This window comes from Pogoniulus pusillus, chromosome 31 (genome assembly GCF_015220805.1).
Source record: "Pogoniulus pusillus isolate bPogPus1 chromosome 31, bPogPus1.pri, whole genome shotgun sequence".
NCBI lineage: Eukaryota > Metazoa > Chordata > Aves > Piciformes > Lybiidae > Pogoniulus > Pogoniulus pusillus.
Genome location: NC_087294.1, coordinates 12,792,432 through 12,811,257, shown reverse-complemented (window position 1 = coordinate 12,811,257; position 18,826 = coordinate 12,792,432).

Here is an 18,826-nt window from a genome sequence, read left to right as displayed (position 1 = left end):
CTGCCCATTAGTAACATGCAGAGGGAAGCCTGGTGGTTTTTTTGTTTGAGTAACTTTAAAACCACTTAGGAAAGAAATAATGAGTTACTCTGCTTTATTATGTGGCATTAAATTCAGAGATGCCTCCAAGAAGTTACATTTGTGTGAAAATTACATTTAATAGAGCGCTTAAAATATGATGACTGGGAGACTGCTTCTTCTGACAGCCAGCAATTACTTAATCATACACATTTCTTTCAGTATGGAAGAGAAATAGAGAAAAGCAGGTGATAGTTCCCTTTGGGCATCTGAGGATTTGATAACCTTGTTTCTTCACATGTACTCACAGAATCACAGAATGTCGGGGGCTGGAAGGGGCCTTGAAAGCTCTTCCAGTCCAACCTCCCTGCCACAGCAGCATCACCTAATGCAGATCACACAGGAATGCATCCAGGTAGGTCTTGGATATCTCCACAGAGAGAGACTCCAAAATCTCTCTGGGCAGCCCGTTCCAGGGTTCTATCACTATGATGGTTTGGGAGTTACTCCCCCCCTCCCCCCCACAATGAAATCACCCAGAGTGGACTCTGCTGGATGAGAGTTAAGGAATGAAGCTATATTTACAGCTTATCTCAATTTACAAGAACATATAAACACACCATACACATATCTTTACAGTTTTAGACAAGTTAAAAGTAATACAGAAACACAAAGTCCCTCCCAGAAATCAGATTGCCAGGAGGCTCCTGACCCAAACCTCCTCCACACCTCTTTCTCTCCCTTCAGAAATAACGAGATCAATTTCTGTATGACTCATATGATAAATCTGGAGAGATCTGAAGTGAGTATAGGCTGGATGTTAGAAGGAAGTTGTTGGCAGAGAGAGTGATTTGCCTTTGGAATGGGCTGCCCAGGGAGGTGGTGGAGTCACTGTCCCTGGAGGTGCTCAAGAAAAGACTGGATGAGGCCCTTAGTGCCATGGTCTGGTTGACTGGACAGGGCTGGGTGCTAGGTTGGACTGAATGATCTTGGAGGTCTCTTTGAACCTGGTTGGTTCTATGATTCTGTGATTCTATGAGATGCCAAAAAAAGGCAAGAAGAATGTTAGGGGAAATAAAGGGTTAGGTCAAATTAAAGTTAAGGCAGAGGCAACCACAGACAGACCACCAGAGAGGAGGAACAGAACAAGTGGGAACTAACTGAGAAGTGTGTGAGAAGTGTCTTATCTATACTCTGACTAGTTGAGTTTCTCAGCAGAAGAATGAGTAATGCAGGTTATTGTTATTCTTTTTCTTTCTTCTCACAGCTAAGGATTTAATTTCTCTTAGTATCATATTCCAGTTAGCCTCAAACCAGCACAGTCACCCTCACAATGAAAAAAATCTTTCTCACGGAACTCCCTATGCATCAACTCTCACACATTGCTTCTTGTGCTGTCATTGGGCATCACCCAGCAGAGCCTGGCCACGTCCTCTTGCTGCTTACCCTTTACATTCTCAGGAATATTACTGCCTCTAATCTCTACATCAGTTACAGAAAAGCAATAAACAAGTAATCTGAAAGATCCTGGCATTATTTTGTTTGTGTCACAGCCTTTAACTTCATGAGGAATTGTGTGAGGGTGGTGGAATCTGACATGCCCGCTGCAATTGCCCTCTGATAGAATCATAGAATGGTCTAAGTTGGAAGGGACCTCAAGGGTCATCCAGATCCAACACCCTGTCATAGGCAGGGACACCTTCCACTAGAGCAGGTTGCTCAAGGCCTCATCCAACCTGGCCTTGAACACCTCCAGGGAGGGAGCAGCCACAACCTCCCTGGGCAGTCTGTTCCAGTGTCTCATCACCCTCACCGTAAAGAACTTCCTGCTAACGTCCAGTCTAAATCTCTCTGCCGGTTTAAACCCATTAACCCTTGTCCTGTCATTACAAGACCTTGTAAATAGTCCCTCCCCAGCCTTCCTGTAGGCCCCTTTCAGATACTGGAAGGCCACTATAAGGTCTCCTCAAATCCTTCTCTTCTCCAGGCTAAAGAGCCCCAACTCTCACAGCCTGTCCTCATAGCAGAGCTGCTGCAGCTCTGAGCATTTTGCTGTCCCTCCTCTGGACTGGCTCCAACAGTTCCATGTCCCTCTTGTGTAGAGGGCTCCAGAACTGCACACAGTACTCCAGGTGGGGTCTGATGAAATCCAGTGTAGCTAGAGAAAGAAATGCAAGCAAATGCAAACGGAGGCATTTTTCTTCCAGGAAGTTTTTTTACATTAGACTTGTGACAGTTTCTGACTGGAAGAGAGATTCTTCAAACAACAATAATAAAAGAAAGAAAGAGGCCATTGGACACTGTGAGAAATCAAGCATTGAATACATCGCCGGTGCCTGAATCGGTTCCATTTGTCTTAGTTAGAGTTTTATGTTTATGTGATGAGTATTTTCTGACACTGCAGTGGAAGAAGTCAGCACCGAGGCCGTTTCTGTTTGCCCACAAGGTGGTGCTGTGGGACTGGCGATAGAGCTCCTGGCTTGGCCGCAGTCGCTTGCTTGCTGTAGCCCTTCTGTGCAGGTTTTAGGCTTTTGTCTGCCAAGAAGACAGTCTCAGTGCTGGAATCAAATTTCTTAGCCTTATAGTGGCATTCCAGTATCTGAAGGGGCCCTGCGCTTGGCCTTGTTCAATCTCATCCCACTGGTCTCTGCCCACCCATCCAGCCTGTCAGGGTCCCTCTGCAGGATTCTCCTACCTTCCAGCAGCTCCACACCTGCTCCTAGCTTGGTGGCATCTGCAGACTTACTGATGCTGGACTCAATCCCCTGGTCCAGGTCATCAACAAAGATATTGAAGAGGACTGTGCCCAGCACTGATCCTTAGGGCACACCACTAGTGCCAGCTGCCAACTAGATGTGGCACCATTCACCACCATTCTCTGAGCCTGGCCCTCCAGCCAGTTCTTGACCCATATCAGAGTGAACAAGTCCAAGCTATGAGCTGCCAGCTTTGCTGGGAGCTTGTGGTGTCAAAGACTCATCTGAAGTTCAACTTCAGAGTATAGAAACAGGAAGTTCTTTCCACTGAAGGTGGTGAGACACTGGCACAGGTTGCCCGGGGAGGTTGTGGATGTTCCCTCCCTGGAGGTGTTTAAGGCCAGGTTGGATTAGGCTTTGAGCAGCCTGCTCTAGTGGGAGATGTCCCTGCCTGTGACGGGGGGTTGGAGCTGGATGATCCTTGAGGTCCCTTCCAACCTAGACCATGCTATGATTCTGTGAATCTTTGATCTTAAGACTCTTGGTGTGCTTTCTTTTCCCAACTTCTTGTTTCATTAAAAGCAGATTTTATTGCGAGCTGTGATTGTCAGAAAACCTCTGTTATTGCTGGTGGGAGTTTTTTCACCTTTTATTGGATTTTTTTAATCTAATCAGTCTATTTCAGGCTCCTGTGTTTTTCAAACTAGAGCAACAGTTCTTGTAAGTTTATTCAGAAATTCTTCTCTCTCTCAGTTTTTTTTCTTTCCCCCTTTAGTAAGCATAAAGGCACCTAGAATTAATCACAGAAATGAAAGACTAACTAAAAACCATTAGCTATCCAGGAGAATGCAATTTCTCCCCCTGAAAACAGTTCTAACCACTATTGGGTACAGAAACAAGCCGTAATGGATTACTTAAATCAACTACCATGGTAGTGCATGAGGTTCTTGCAGTTGCTTGTGGAGGTCAATCATAGAACCATAGAATCAACCAGGTTGAAAGAGACCTCCAATATCACCCAGTCCAACCTAGCACCCAGCCCTAGCCAGTCAACCAGACCATGGCACTAAGTGCCTCATCCAGGCTTTTCTTCAACACCTCCAGGGATGGCAACTCCACCACCTCCCTGGGCAGCCCATTCCAATGCCAACCACTCTCTCAGGCAAGAACTTCCTTCTAACATCCAGCCCAGACCTCCCCCAGCACAACTTGAGGCTGTGTCCCCTTATTCTGTTTCTGGTTGTCTGGCAGAAGAGACCAACCCCACCTGGCTACAGCCTCCTTTCAGGTAATTGTAGGCAGCAAGGAGGTCTGCCCTGAGCCTCCTCTTCTGCAGGCTGCACACCCCCAGCTCCCCCAGCCTCTCCTCACAAGGCTGTGCTCCAGGCCCCTCCCCAGCCTTGTTGCCCTTCTCTGCACACCTTCCAGCACCTCAAGATCTCTCTTGAATTGAGGAGCCCAGGACTGGACACAGCACTCAAGGTGTGATCTATATCTTCATGGAATCACAGAATGTCAGGGGCTAGAAGAGACCTTGAAAACTCATTCAGTCCAACCCCCATGCCACAGCCTGATCACTTAGAGCAGATCACACAGGAGTGCATCCAGGGAGATCTTGAATATCTGCAGAGAGGGCCACTCCACAGCCCCCTTGGGTAGCCTCTTCCACTGTTCTGTCACCCTTACAGTGAAAATATTTTTCCTCATGTTTCTGTGGAACTTCCCCTGCCTCAGCTTCCACCCATTTGCCCCTTGTCTTGTCATTGGGCACCTCTGAGCAGAGCCTGGCTCCATCCTCTTGGCACTCACCCTTTGCACTTTTATAAGCATTCATGAGGTCCCCCCTCAGGCTCCTGCTCTCCAAGCAGCACAGCCCCAGCTCCATCAGGCACTCCTCATAAGGAAGATCTTCCACTGTCTTCATCTTTTTGTGGCTCTGCATTGGACTCTTTTAAGCAGTTCTCTGGTGTCCTTCTTGAACTGAGTGGCCCAGAACTGGACACAATATTCCAGATGCAGCCTCAGTAGGACAGAGTAGAGGGGGAGAAAAACCTCTCTCAACCTACTAACCACAGCCCTTCTAATCTCCCCCAAAATGGCCTTGGCCTTCTTGGCCAGGAGTACACATTGCTGGCTCATGGTCAGCCTTTCATCTACTAGGATCCCCAGGTCCTTTTCCCCTTCCCTGCTCTTATTTAGTGATATCTAATAGGTTTTAAAAAGATACATTATCTTTCTATAGGTTTCCTGTATATTCTTCATGAGTTGAAGAAATATACCTGGGAGCTGACTGTGGCTATCACCTTTCAAATCTCCCTTTCAAAGAACGTCCCACTCCAAGTTCTTGTGCTTCATGGCAAGCCAGGGACTACACTGTGCATGCAAGTGATTTCAGATTAAGGGAGTGTATCCGTGTAGCATCTTACAATCCCTTATCAAAGCAGAGTGAATGCCTTGAGTCCATAATCAGCCTAGCAGGCCTTGATTACCATGGTCCACAGCTTGCCCTTCATGGCCTCTAGATCAGAGGGTCCTGCTGCTATGAAAACAGTGCCCCTCTTTTTAAGAATACGTGACTTTCAACACTGAGGTGAGGATGTGGGAGCCCTGGGAACAGTAGATAGGAGCAAAAAGAAGAGCCAAAGGGTCATTAATCTGATGGTAAATAATGCTTTCACAGCAGATCAGGGAGTGTGTTGTCAATATTACACTTACATTACTGTGTTTGAGGTAACAGGAGAATGAAATAGAAGTGCTACACCAGAAGGTACTACTCAGACATGCATTCTACAGGTTGAAACCTTTTCTATGAGCATCAAATCCCAAGCAGTGAATTTATCTATGATTATGTCTTCTCAAATTATAAAGCTATGTTCTATTAAGTGCCTCTACAGCCCACCTGGAAAATGACCTAAGAGCATTTTTAGCTTTTGGCTTTGCTTTTGGCCAATTTCCATCTATTATAGATGATAAAGGCCTCTTTCTTCTTACTCTTCCCCCCCACCCCATTACAAAGAAGTCCACTGAATCCTGGGACTTGCCTGTAAATGTGCATGCTTAAAATAACACTTCCTGTGAGGTTTTTTGGGTTTCCAGTTTTCTTGTTGAAGATAGTTAAGAATATTAATTCTACATGAGACAAGAGAAATATGCAGTGCCCTGAGAAGGTGTTCTGGCCCCGGGAACAAGGCCTAGGATGTGTTTGAATGAGGTCTAACAAAGAAGAACGAGCATGTGTCATAGGCAGGCTTCTGAGACTGCAGAGCAGGAGAAATATGCTTGAAGAAATCATGCTGAAGTAGGTTTGCCAATGATACATAGGTAGGATTGCTGGTAGGGATCTTTAGTAACATGGATATGGTTCTTGTTTCCAGGACTTAGAGTTCATAAAAAACAGGTGAGAAGAGATGAAATGCTTCTCTGACATCATTTTTCTGTGTCAGAATTTGCTTTTGGTGCCACAGGTTATCTCTGCAGGGGTAAACTGAGCTCCATAGCTACAAGCAGCAGAGGGAGGTGTGCATATGCCCTATAAAGTGAGAATCTTGTTTCCCATGACACTGGATCTCAGTAACAGTATTTCTTTGTTACAGCAATGCACTTCAGAGATTGAATTGAAGCCATACAAGACAAATTTAAGAGTCGTATTTCTGAAAGCAGAGGAATCTCTGAGAGACATTGGAAATATTTGCCCTGTGGCTTCCAGCTTTGGTTTCTGCTCCTAAAAGTGCTCCTGCTCTGAAGCCTAAGAAAACTGTTAAGTTGGACTCAGCCCCTTTGCAAGCCAAACTTAGCTCACATGCACTCTGAAACATCTGCAGACTGACGTAAAGCAACCGGAAACCCCAGGCTTTTATGAGTTTGGGGCTTTAGGGAACCTCGACTGAAGCGCAGCTTTGGTCCTAAGGAAAGAAAGTGAAGGGTCACCAATTTGAGATAGCCACCAAAGGGGATGCCAGGATCAAGATTGTAATAAAAGATCTTTTAAGAATGCACTTAACAGGCAATAGATTCAAGGAAACAACCTTTGTAAAGTCTCTTATTCTGCTGTAATTTCTTTGTCAGTTGTTTTTACCAGGGATGCCTACATAGTGCTCCAGGGTGAAGCAGCTAACCCTCGAAGCTTGGGAGTCTGTGTGCTTTCCTCTTTATTATTTTTTTGGAAGGATTCAACCATATATTCTAGTCACTCACTGAAGAATGGATTCCAGTTTATCTAATAAATGATATAAATTGCTGATTTGTTCTATCTGGACAAAAGAAATGAAAAAGACCTCAGATAAAAGCCTGCCTTTATTAAACAGCCAAAGACATTTTAGATCTCATTTGGCCTTCATGCCCAGCTCATTCCTCCTCTCTTTATCCAGTGGTGCTTTGCTGATACAGTTATTATCCTTTTCAGATACTCTAAACATATATTATTAATTCTGCAACTGGCTTTCTACCTCCAGCTCTTTTAATAGAAACTCTCTGCAGTCCTGTAAGGCTATATACTCCAGCAATGCTCTGCATGCTCAAATTCCCTCACTGAGGGTGACAGAGAACTGCAACAGGCTGCCCAGAGAGATTGTGAGTCTCCTCTGGGGACTTTTGAAACCTGTCTGGACGCATTCCTGTGTGACCTATTCTAGGTAATCCTGCTCTGGCAGGGGGTTTGAATTGGATGATCTTTCAAGGTCCCTTCCAAGCTCAAACATTCTGTGATGCTGTAATTTTGTGAATGGTCCATTTGGGCCATGCCTTTTTTTTTGCTGTTTGTTCCCTTGCTGCCTTCTTTCACTGTCTGCATCCCTTCTCCTCTCTCAGGAAGACATTTTTGTCCTCATTTTATTGACGTTTTTCTTTCATTTTCCAGGAAGCAAAGACGTCAGGGGAATAGATGGTAAGACCTGGAATTGAACCACACCTGTGGTGGCGTTTCATGACCTAAGTTGAAATGTTCCATCTGAAATATTCCAGTGAATGTCCATTTTGACATCACATTCTGCTTTCTTCATCATGTGAAGTGGTTGGGCCTAGACTATTGTAATGATCATACTGGCTGGTTTTAAAAACACAGCATTTAACCAGATTTAACCAGATTGGAAAAGACTTCAGAGATCATCGAGTCTACACCTTCTAATTAACTAAACCATGCCACTAAGTGCCTCATCCAGCCTCCTTTTAAACACCTCCAGGGATGGTGACTCCACCACCTCCTCAGGCAGCCCATTCCAATGCCAGTCACCCTTTCTGTGAAGAACTTCCTAACATCCAGCCTAAACCTGCCCTGGCACAGTTTGAGACTGAGTCCTCTTGTTCTGTCACTAAGTGTCAGGGAAAAGAGACCAACCTCCACCTGGCTACAACCTCCTTTCAGGTAGTTGTAGAGAGCAATAAGGTCTGCCCTGAGCCTTCTATTCTCCAGGCTGCACACCCCCAACTCCCTCAGCTGCTCCTTGTAGGGCTGTGCTCCAGCCCCCTCACCAGCCGTGGTGTCCTTCTCTGGACATGGTCAAGCACCTCAAATCCATGGCTTCTTCTTTAATGGCTCCTTCCACTTCAACAGCTACTTCTCTTTTTCTCTCTTCATTAGTAATCCCCTCACACCCTCTGCCACAGTGTTGTTTCATCTTGCATTTGTTTGTCCTAACTAATTTAGATATTAAGTCCTTGGTGACTGACGATGTGTCTATCTATGCAAAGCACACTTAAATAAATACATTTAATAATAATTAATAATAAATATGCCAGCTGAAAGCTACACATCCAAGCCAGCAAGGACGACACTGACATTGATGTATTTGACTTCAGGAGCGGCGCTTGCTTTTCCTCTGCCGTGACTCCCTGGGAAGTGCCTGTTAATAGCTGCTGCACTCTGAGAGGCGTTGGGTCCTCTTCTCACAGACATCCCTATCAGAGAGTTGTGCTGCCTTGGCTCTCATCACCTGCCAATTTGAAATTCTGCCTTTGGAGCTAACACTGTCCTAAAGGTGCTCAAAATCCATGAACCTGTTTTTGGAGGAGAGAATCCCGTTAAATCCTTGACGTCTTCCAAAAATCACTCTTCACAGCTAGTGCCAATCTCTTACAGACAATAACATTTTTAAAGCTGTATTCATCTTTCCATGTGGAGCAAATTATATTTCCCCCCCAACCCCCCTCCTTCAGTTTCCTGTATGCAAAGAGCTTGCAAAGCAAGTAGGCACTTTTGTGCAACTGGCTCTGTAAACACTCAGGAGGCATCGTTGAAGCTGGCAGGAAGGAATTCATGTGGTGTGCTGTAGCAATTGTCTAAGGTAGAACACTATTTAATCTGTTATTCCTGGTGGGCACTACCTTGTAGAAAATAATATTATTACAGATATAATCTTTCAGTTAGTAATAAACCTCAGGAGTGGTCGGGCAGAGAAAGGGGAGAAGTGAGTCTTTTCTGAGCAGAAGTAAATGGGGCAAAACCTGCCCTTTATGTGCCTGCCTGAAGAATTATGATTTCTGATAGAAGCGAGTTCCTCACGGTATATATTGCCTTGCTTTTTTTTCTTTTCATTATGGAAAAAATGGATTACTTTGCATTTATTTTCTCTGGTCAATGAATGGCAGTAAAAGTCAGGAAAGAAGTAGCTGAACAATATCTAACAAAGGCAGAAAATTTGCGATTTCTATGATTGTGAATCACAGAATCAACCAGGTTGGAAGAGACCTCCAAGCTCATCCAGTCCAATCTATCACCCAGCTCTGGCAGTTAACTAGACCATGGCACTAAGTGCCTCATCCATTCTTTTCTTGAACGCCTCCAGGGATGGTGACTCCACCACCTCCCTGGGCAGCCCATTCCAATGCCAATCACTCTCTCTGTGAAGAACTTCCTCCTAACATCCAGCCTGTACCTCCACCAGCACAACTTGAAACTGTATCCCCTTGCTCTGTTGCTGGTTGCCTGGCAGAAGAGGCCAGCTCTATCTGATTAACTAGACCATGGCACTAAGTGCCTCATTCAGTCTTTTCTTGTCACCTCCAGGGATGGCAACTCCACTCCATCTGAATGTGACATTTTTTGTCAGAGATGGCAATGTCTAGAATGTGTCCTCTGTAGTAGCAGTTTTACTGCCATCATAAAGTATTTAATGCCATGAGTGATGTTTGTCACTTGAGGTTTGATCCCCAGTTCACCCCTAGGAAAGAGAAGTGAGTGCTCATGAAGTTCAGGTTTTGTAAAACCCTTAGTTCTTTACAGTGGTATAAAATGCAGCTTGGAGGAAGCAATGGGATGCTCTGTGAGACTGAAGAGCTGCAGAAGACCATGAGGCAAGCAAATAACTTTTCTTCTTAACCTATAAGGCCTTGTTGTGACAGAACTTTCTAAGGTCTGGGGAGTACTTTGAATATAAACACTGCAATCTGGAGCTTAATTCAATATTTTGTGGAGTCAGTGGAGAAAGTAGTGTGATTTGTTCACTGTAATCAGCTAGTAGGTGTCTCTGAAGGCCTGATTGCTTCATGTTCAAATAAAATGCACTGTTACAATCCAGATGGGAGTTAATGATGGCATATATAAAATGGACTTAGGATGGAGTCTTTTAACCAATCAGAGATTAAAGAGAGCATTATTGATGGATATGGCTCCCTGGGAGCTTGGTATGAATGAGAAATCTGAACCCAAACGAAATACTGTGGGCATGCAACAACAAAGAAAGGATATTACACAGAGACTACAAACTTCTTGAAGCCTGCTGCAGAGCCTCCAATATAACCTCCACATCTCCGAGGTTCCAGATTCTCCAACCATTTCTCAGAGACAGACTGCTTTTGGCTCATGTCATGATGCCAATATATTCCTCCTCCCCCTTTTCCCATCTTTTTCCTTAACAATAGCAAAGATGGGGCCACTTACAGCATACTTTACACTTTATGGTCATGTGTGGCTCATTACCAGTTTGAGGATAGAGTCATAGAATAGAATCATAGAATCATAGAATGGTTTAGGTTGTAAGGGACCTCAAAGATAACCCAGTTCCATCCCCCTGCCATAGGCAGAGACACCTTCCACTAGAGCAGGTTGCTCAAGGCCTCATCCAACCTGTCCTTGAACACCTCCAGGGAGGGAACAGCCACAACCTCCCTGGGCAACCTGTGCCAGTGCCTTACCACCCTCACTACAAAGAACTTGTTCCTAACATCCAGTTTAAATCTCCTCTCTGCCAGTTTAAACCCATTCCCCCTTGTCCTGTCATTACATGACCTTGTCAGTAGTCTCTCCCCAGTCTTCCTGTAGGCCCCCTTCAGATACTGGAAGGCCACTATAAGGTCTTCTCAAGCCTTCTTTTCTCCAGGCTGAAGGGCCCCAACTCTCATAGCCTGTCCTCATAGCAGAGCTGTTGCAGCCCTCTGAGCATCTTCATGTCCCTCCTCTGGACTCACTCCGACACTTCGATATCTTTCTTGTTTTGGGGCCTCCAGAACTGCACACAGGACTCCAGGTGGGGTCTGACAAGAGCAGAGTGTTAGGATCACCTCCCTTGCTACTGAGTCAGAGGGCTCAGTTATGCAGTGCTGTGTATCATTGATGGACTGTTGGCTTTTTAGTCCATATCACCCAGCCTCACCGTTTCATGTCTGCATGTGGATGCTGATAAGGGCTTGGGAGAGAATTGTTTCTTGCAGAACTGTGTTTTTTAGAAGTCTGTTTGGTGGACAAGCATTTTTGTCACTATTACTTGTTAGGTGGCTTCTAACCTTGAAATAAGCAACTGTTTTAGCCTTTTTCTCACGATGACTTTCTCTTCTAGGCAGGACATCAATACCTTTGAGACCCCTGAACAAATTATCTTTGCGGCTTACCCCAGGATCTCATAGTTGCTGTCAGCCGTATGTGAAGCAGAAAAATGCTACCTAATGGTCTTCTAATTTTTGTTTCTTTTGACAGCTAAATACCAAATCATTGTGAATGAGACTCATCTGCCCAAACACAGCTGTCTGTAGCTGAGATAATCACCTTCCTTCATTAATTAATGAAGAAGACTAAGCACTTCTGGGATGCAATTTGTTTTATACCAAAGTAAATACCTCAAACATATAAGAGGCACTGAGACCTTGAAGTTTCAGAATTAGTGACCTAATTAAGTCACTAAAATTAGTTCAGTTCAGGGGACAGGTCATTTAGGCTAGGGGACAGCAGGTGACTATAGCTTTACTTACTATCAGGAAGCTCAGTAACCAACATGTTTTGCAGTATTTTAGAATCATAGAATCAGTCAAGTTTGGAAGGGACCACAAGGATCATCTAGTTCCAACCCCCCTGCCATGGGCAGGGACACCCTACCCTAGATCAGGCTGGCCAGAGCCCCATCCAGCCTGGGATTTTACAGGAACTGTATTTACTTCTCTGCCTTTCCCCCCCTTCTTTGGGAGAGGAGAGCCAGGATTCCTTTCGTTTCGACACAAATGTGACTTCCATCCCTATTTTTGAAAGGCAATTCTACCCAGGGACCCCTTAGAATGAATCAGCTGAAATGGAAAGATGTGTGTGAAACAAATGCAATGGGCTCAGGACAGGACTAACTGGATGTGATCTTATGAACAATACAGGAGGTCAGAGTAAATGGTTCACTTCTGGTCTTAAAAATCTATTAAAGCCCCCTGAACATGTTCAATAAAAATGTAATAGTGTCTTGCAGGACTTACTCTAAACCCCCTAAGAATTAAACAATAGTCATTAATAGCCTTTTTAATTATGTTTTTCTCTTTCTATTTCTAAAGCAACAAATCCCACAGAGAGGGGTCTATTTCTCTTTAAGTGGATGATGTGATGGGGGAAGGGGGAAAAGCCCTCACTTGAACGATCAGCCCCAGTATAGGAAGAAAGCCTGTTTCCTAGTGTGGATGCCTCATATGCATTTGCAAGCAGGAAGAACAGTAATTTAGGACTGAGGAGGAGATCTGATTTGAACGTGAATGTTCAAAGCATCACTCTGTGTATCGTTTAGACAACCCTTGGCTCTGACTGCTGCGTGCAAATGCATAAGCCAGTGTGTGTGGGCAGTGTGAGTCAGTCAATTCTCCTACTATGTAATAATAAAAACCCAAATGGTGGTGCAGCCAGCATTTACGTCTGGAGAAGGAAGCTGTGATAATGCCACGAGTCCTTGCACTCAGGGATCAACAGTGATGGCATACAAAGCAGGAACAATGACAGGCAGCTTCTTGCTTAATGGATGTTGATCGGAGCCGCAGACGCATTTATCCAATCTCATTTTTCCTTCTGTGCCCTGACTAATACCTTTAAGAAAATAAGTGGTGCTTTAAAACACAGTAACTCAAACCTATAGGAATTAAACACATTTTGAACCAAGTTAATTCGTTCTGGTTAACGGCAGAGATTTCTGGCTTTTCTTCCTTCCTCATATTCCCCTCTGTTATATCTGTTTTACATCTTAATTTAATATATTGTACTGTAGAGGCAGTAGTTTCAGTTCAGGCTAGTGAAAAAGAATAGAAACCCAGAACTGCTGCAATACCATTGTGCCTTCAGGGGATCCCTGTAGCCAAATATGTCTGGAGAACTTCCCTTCATAGGATATAACTTCTGCATCCTCCCTAGTAAGTAAGTAATGTTGCAGAGGAACCAGATGAAGTTCAACAAGGACAAGTGCAGAGTCCTGCATCTGGAGAGGAATAATAAACTCCACCAGTACAGGCTGGGAGGTGATCTGCTGGAAAGCAGTCCTGTGGAGAGGGACCTGGGGGTCCTGGTGAATAACAAGTTAACCATGGCACAGCAATGTGCCCTTGTGGCCAAGAAGGCCAATGGGGTCTTGGGATGTATTAAGAAGAGTGTGGCCAGCAGATCAAGGGAGATTCTCTTTCTCCTCTACTCTGCCCTGCTGAGACCTCCTCTTGAATGCTGTGTTCAGTTTTGGGCTCCCCAGTTTAAGAGGGACAGGGAGAGGGTCCCCTCTGCTGGAGAGGGTCCAGTGGAGGGCTGAGAGGATGCTTAGTGGACTGGAGGGCATGGCTGATGAGGAGAGCTGAAAGACTTGGGACTTTTTGGTGTGGAGAATAGAAGACTTAGAGGAGATTTGATAAAGGTTTATAAGTATCTGAGGGCTGGTCAGGAGTGGAGGGGACACGCTCTGCTCACTGCTCCCTGGGATAGGACAAGGAGCAGTGGGTGTAAGTTGCAGCAAAAGAGATTCTAGCTCAACACAAGGGGGAACTTCTTTTCTGTAAGGGTCACAGAGCACTGGAACAGGCTCCCCAGAGAGGTTGTGGAGTCTCCTTCTCTGGAGACTTTGAAGGCCTGTCTGGATGTGTTCCTCTATGATCTATGTTAGATAGGATTGTCCTGCTCTGGCAGGGAGGTTGGACTCAATGATCTCCTTGGGTCCCTTCCAGCCCCTAACATCCTGTGAGCCTGGAGTTAAATGCATACTCTGCACACACAGGCAAGACAGAAACCCCCCATATTTTATATTGCTTTTATTAGCATTATTGCACAGAAACTGGGCTAAGAATTGGTTTTTTTTACAAATGTTATTGATGGTAAGACATGGGTATTTAAAGAAGATCAAGTGTGGAAAGAGAAGATGATTTCAATAATTTTTTTAATACTCAGACCATCACATTCAGGTTTACAGTCTGGTTAGAGATAGTCTGATGCTCCAAATTAAGAGAATTTGAGAATGAGGACTGTCAGAAAGGGAGTATTAAATAGATAGGGAAAGAGTCAAGCCTCTAATTCTATTCACAGATAAAATAGAGCAAATTTAGTGGCACATAAAGCCACTGACATGTTGACTCTAGAGAAATTCTGCAAGGCCATTTGTGTGAGTAGAATATTAATTCTGATGGCAGAAATTCTGCATGGGAAATTGTTTCAGGAGAGAGCTTCTGAACTGCTCAAGACTCAGAAAAAGAATTGTGGCTCTAAAGTGCTTTGAGGGTGAAGCATTTTTAGGTGTACATAACATACTGAACTGTGGAGACTCTTAAATAGTAGCAAAAATGTAAGTATATTTTAGTAATGGACTGGCTATGATGCTTAGTGATGCAATGATCCATGTAGAAGTGCTGATAATGGGATTCTTGCATCGAAAGAGCCAATGGCATCCTGGCCTGGATCAGGAACAGTGTGGCCAGTAGGACAAGAGAGGCTATTCTGCCCCTGCACTCAGCACTGCTCAGGCCACACCTTGAGTACTGTGTCCAGTTCTGAGCTTCTCAGTTCAAGAGAGATGTTGAGGTACTGGAACATGTCCAGAGAAGGGCAACAAAGCTGGTGAGGGTCCTGGAGCACAGCCCTGTGAGAAGAGGCTGAGGGAGCTGGGGGTGTGCAGCCTGGACAAGAGGATGCTCAGGGCAGACCTCATTGCTGTCTACAACTACCTGAAAGGAGGCTGTAGGCAGGTGGGGTTGGTCTCTTCTGCCAGGCAACCAGCAACAGAACAAGGGGACACAGCTTCAAGTTGTGCCAAGGAAGTTCTTGCCAGAGAGAGTGATTGGCATTGGAATGGGCTGCCCAGGGGGGTGGTGGAGTCGCTGTCCCTGGAGGTGTTAAAAAAAAGCCTGGATGAGGCACTTAGTGCCATGGTCTGGTTGATTGGACAAGGCTGGGTGCTAGGTTGGACTGGATGATCTTGGAGGTCTCTTCCAACCTGGCTGATTCCATGATTCTGTGATCTATCATTCTATGAATTTTCCCCCTATGTAAAAAGAGACCACAATGTGAATTAGAAGTGTGGGCATGCTATAGTAATGTCCACACCTGCTTCCCAGCCCTGCTGAGGTTGGAATAGTCTGAATATTCCAGTGAGAATTTGGTCTAAAGTGGAGCACAAATGATGGGAAGGTTGAATAGTGTTTATTGTTGCTGGAACAGTAAGATGCAAATTAATAAAGAAAGCAGCAGCAACAAAATGCTGCCAGTCACAATTTGTGATGTAGAATTAAAGCAGACAGCCCAAAGGAGCTGGTGACAATAAGTAAATGAATTTTACAAATATGCTGGAGGAAAAAAAGAAACAAAACAAAAACCAAACCACAACCAAACAACAACAACAACAACAAAAGAAACTAAAGCAAGAGCAGCAGTCAGTCTCTTGATAGATGACAAGGGTAATAAAAACCAGAGGCTTTGAACGATTCTCTTATCTGTCCTTGTTCTCACTCATGCATCCCAAGCTGGAAATGGGATCCTCTCATGTCTAATGGGAAGAGACATATAGTATAAAGGAAGAAGAGCAAACATATTCTAGTGCCTTCACTGCTGCTTGTGTGAGCTTACCACCATAGAGGGCATAGAAAATCTTCAGTCCTGTAGCAAAGCTCATCCCAAATGTCTGCCAAGGCTCAAAACACCGCAAACAAATCCTGCTTTTCCTGCTTGGCTTTGACATTTGGCCCTTCCATCCTCCCACAACTAGTATAGATGAACTCATCACAACCCACGGAGACTAGACAGGCCATAAGGCAGCAGGAGCCATCAGCTCTGGGGCTTCTTTCTGTCTCTGTTCTTCAACAAAGAGTTTCTCTGCCTTTCTCTTATCAAGTGCCTCTGCACTGCTGGTAGTCTAAAAGTCTTTCACATCTGCTAGAGGTGTACATCACACAAAAAAAATACATGATGGACTTTACAGACTCTTTTTCAGTCTCCCAGATTCCCTCCTAGTGCAGACAAGATTTTTTCAGGGGAATGAACTACCAAACCGATGATTCTTCTGTTTCCCTGCTGTGTTCTCTCTGGGTGCCTTGACATCAGCCACCTACTGCAGCAGGCTCTGCCAGGATTCCCATCACAGCACTGCCACAAAGCCTCCTTCACCACTCTGCCTTCACCCCCTGCTTTCTCAGCAGCTCTCTGTTAAAGCTTTTCCCCTACTCACATATTTTTCAGTGCCACTCCTTTCTCCTCCCTCCTTCTCCCCTCTTCACTGTCTGTTGTCCCCCCATTTTCCCAGCAGCAGCAGCCCCTGTCTCCATGTCAGCTTGGCGCCTCTGCCTGAGTTCAGTTGTTAACAGAAGCCACTGGTGTGACAAACAATTACATGGTTACAGATTATGGGGCTCTGTTTAGTAATAAAAACCTTTCTTTTCCTCCAAGTGGCAGAATATAAGTAAACTTGAAGTTTTCCCTTCTGTGGAAGTTTAACAGCTGAGGCAGGGAGCCTCAGAAAGGAAACTGGAAAGATTTGTGGAAGGAAGGTAGTGAGAGCTTGACAAATAGGGGAATTATCCCATAGGGAATCTCCGTGCTCCTCAGACAGCCTTCCTCAAAGCTGAAGCAATGCTGGCCTCCAGCACTGCTCAGAAGGGGGCTGCAAATGCCTAGTGCTGTGAGAGTGTGACAGATGCAACCAGAAATGTGCTGGCAGCTGAAACCTCCCTGGGCCTGTAAGCCACTTCCAGCCAGAGAAGGAGGAGTGAGATGGCACAGCAAAGGAAGTAATCTGGGCAGGGAATTTCAGGTGAAGGGACCTGGGCAGCTGCATGCTGAATGCTGGCATTGTGTACAGGTGGAGCCCAGGCAGGCTAACCCACCCCAAAGAGAGGGTTCAGCCAGTGGCTGGGTTTGCAGGGCTGCATCCTCTGGTTGCTCAGGAGAGTGCAGGTTGGGTGCCCCAGTGAAGCCGAGCAAAATACATTGTATCTATTACACATTATGGTAAAGCTTTAACTTTGATTTTTTGTGATTTCTGTGTGCTTAGCCTTTTCAGACTTCCCGTTATCACAGCAATCTTTTCCATTAATTTGCCATCTAGTTGCAGAAACCAAAGGACTGGTCTGGTTTTCTTTGTTTACATTTTATTTACAGCATCCCTGCTTTACCAGAGGAGTTAAATTATTAACAGGATATGCCTATTTTCACAGAAAAAACTGAAGTGGACCCAGTGCAACAAGGCTAACAGATTCACTTTGCCCACAAAACTGCACACTGTGGTCTGAAATATTCCTTCTCCAATTAAAGCTACTTGTTTATTTTGATTTCTAGCAGTCGTGGTGAATTCTTGTCAGTGGTAGTTTTGGGTGATTTTTTATCCACAGAAATGCTCTCTCTTTTTGCAGGAGCAAACCCACATCTTTCATTGGTTATTTCAACAGCTTTAGTGCAGCATCTCCGTGCTTTAATAGGGCTATGATGTTTAAATGTAGCTCTGTTATTTTCAGTGGCACGAACACTGGCAGACTTCTCAAGTGCCTTGCTTCTCACTGCTGTCTCTGATTTCACATTAAAATCCCTCCTTAGTCCCTGCTGATGACCCTTATTAAGCAGAAGGATTTCTAGAGCTGAAAAGCTTATCAGGTTAGAAAGGGGCATGTTACAAAAATGTGTTTTTGTCAGACCTTAAAGTAACCATCAGGATAAAGAAAGAAAAGCCTGTGGTGTTGCACTGGGCTACATGAAGATTAAGATAAGTATGACATAAGTTAGCTGATGTTTTTCTAAGTATTTTGTTCTGCTGTGGTGGAATGAAGTATGAGGCAGAAGCATTTCTCTGACTCCACTAAAGGATATCAGCTCTGTGTGGTACCCTGCTTACCGAGCACTCAGCTGAGCCTTCACGACAGCAGGTTGGGTTTCATAGATCATAGAATCACAGAATGTCAGGGGCTGGAAGATCAAAAGGTCATTCAGTCCAGCTCCCCTGCCAGAGAAACATTGCCTAGAGCAGATCACACAGGAATGTGTCCAGGTGGGTTTTGAATATCACTAGAGAGGGAGGCTCCACAACTACCCTGGGCAGCCTGTTCCAGTGTTCTGTCAGCCTCACAGTGACAAAATTTCTCCTCATGTTTAAATGGAACTTCCTGTGCCTCAACTTCCACCCATTGCTCCTTGTGCTGTCATTGGGCATCGCCCAACAGAGCCTGGCTCCATCCTCCTGGCACTCATCCTTTACATATATATAAACACTGATGAGGTCACCTCAGCCTCCTCTTCACCAGGCTAAAGCACCTTAGGTCCCTCAGGCTGTCCTTGTAAGAGAGATGTTCTGTTCTCTTAATCATCATAGAATGTTAGAAGTTGGAAGGGACCTTCAGAGATCATTGCACCTAACCCCCTCTGCCAAAGCAGGATCACTCAGGGTAGTCCACACAGAAAAGCATCCAGGTGGAGTTTGAAAGCCTGCAGAGGA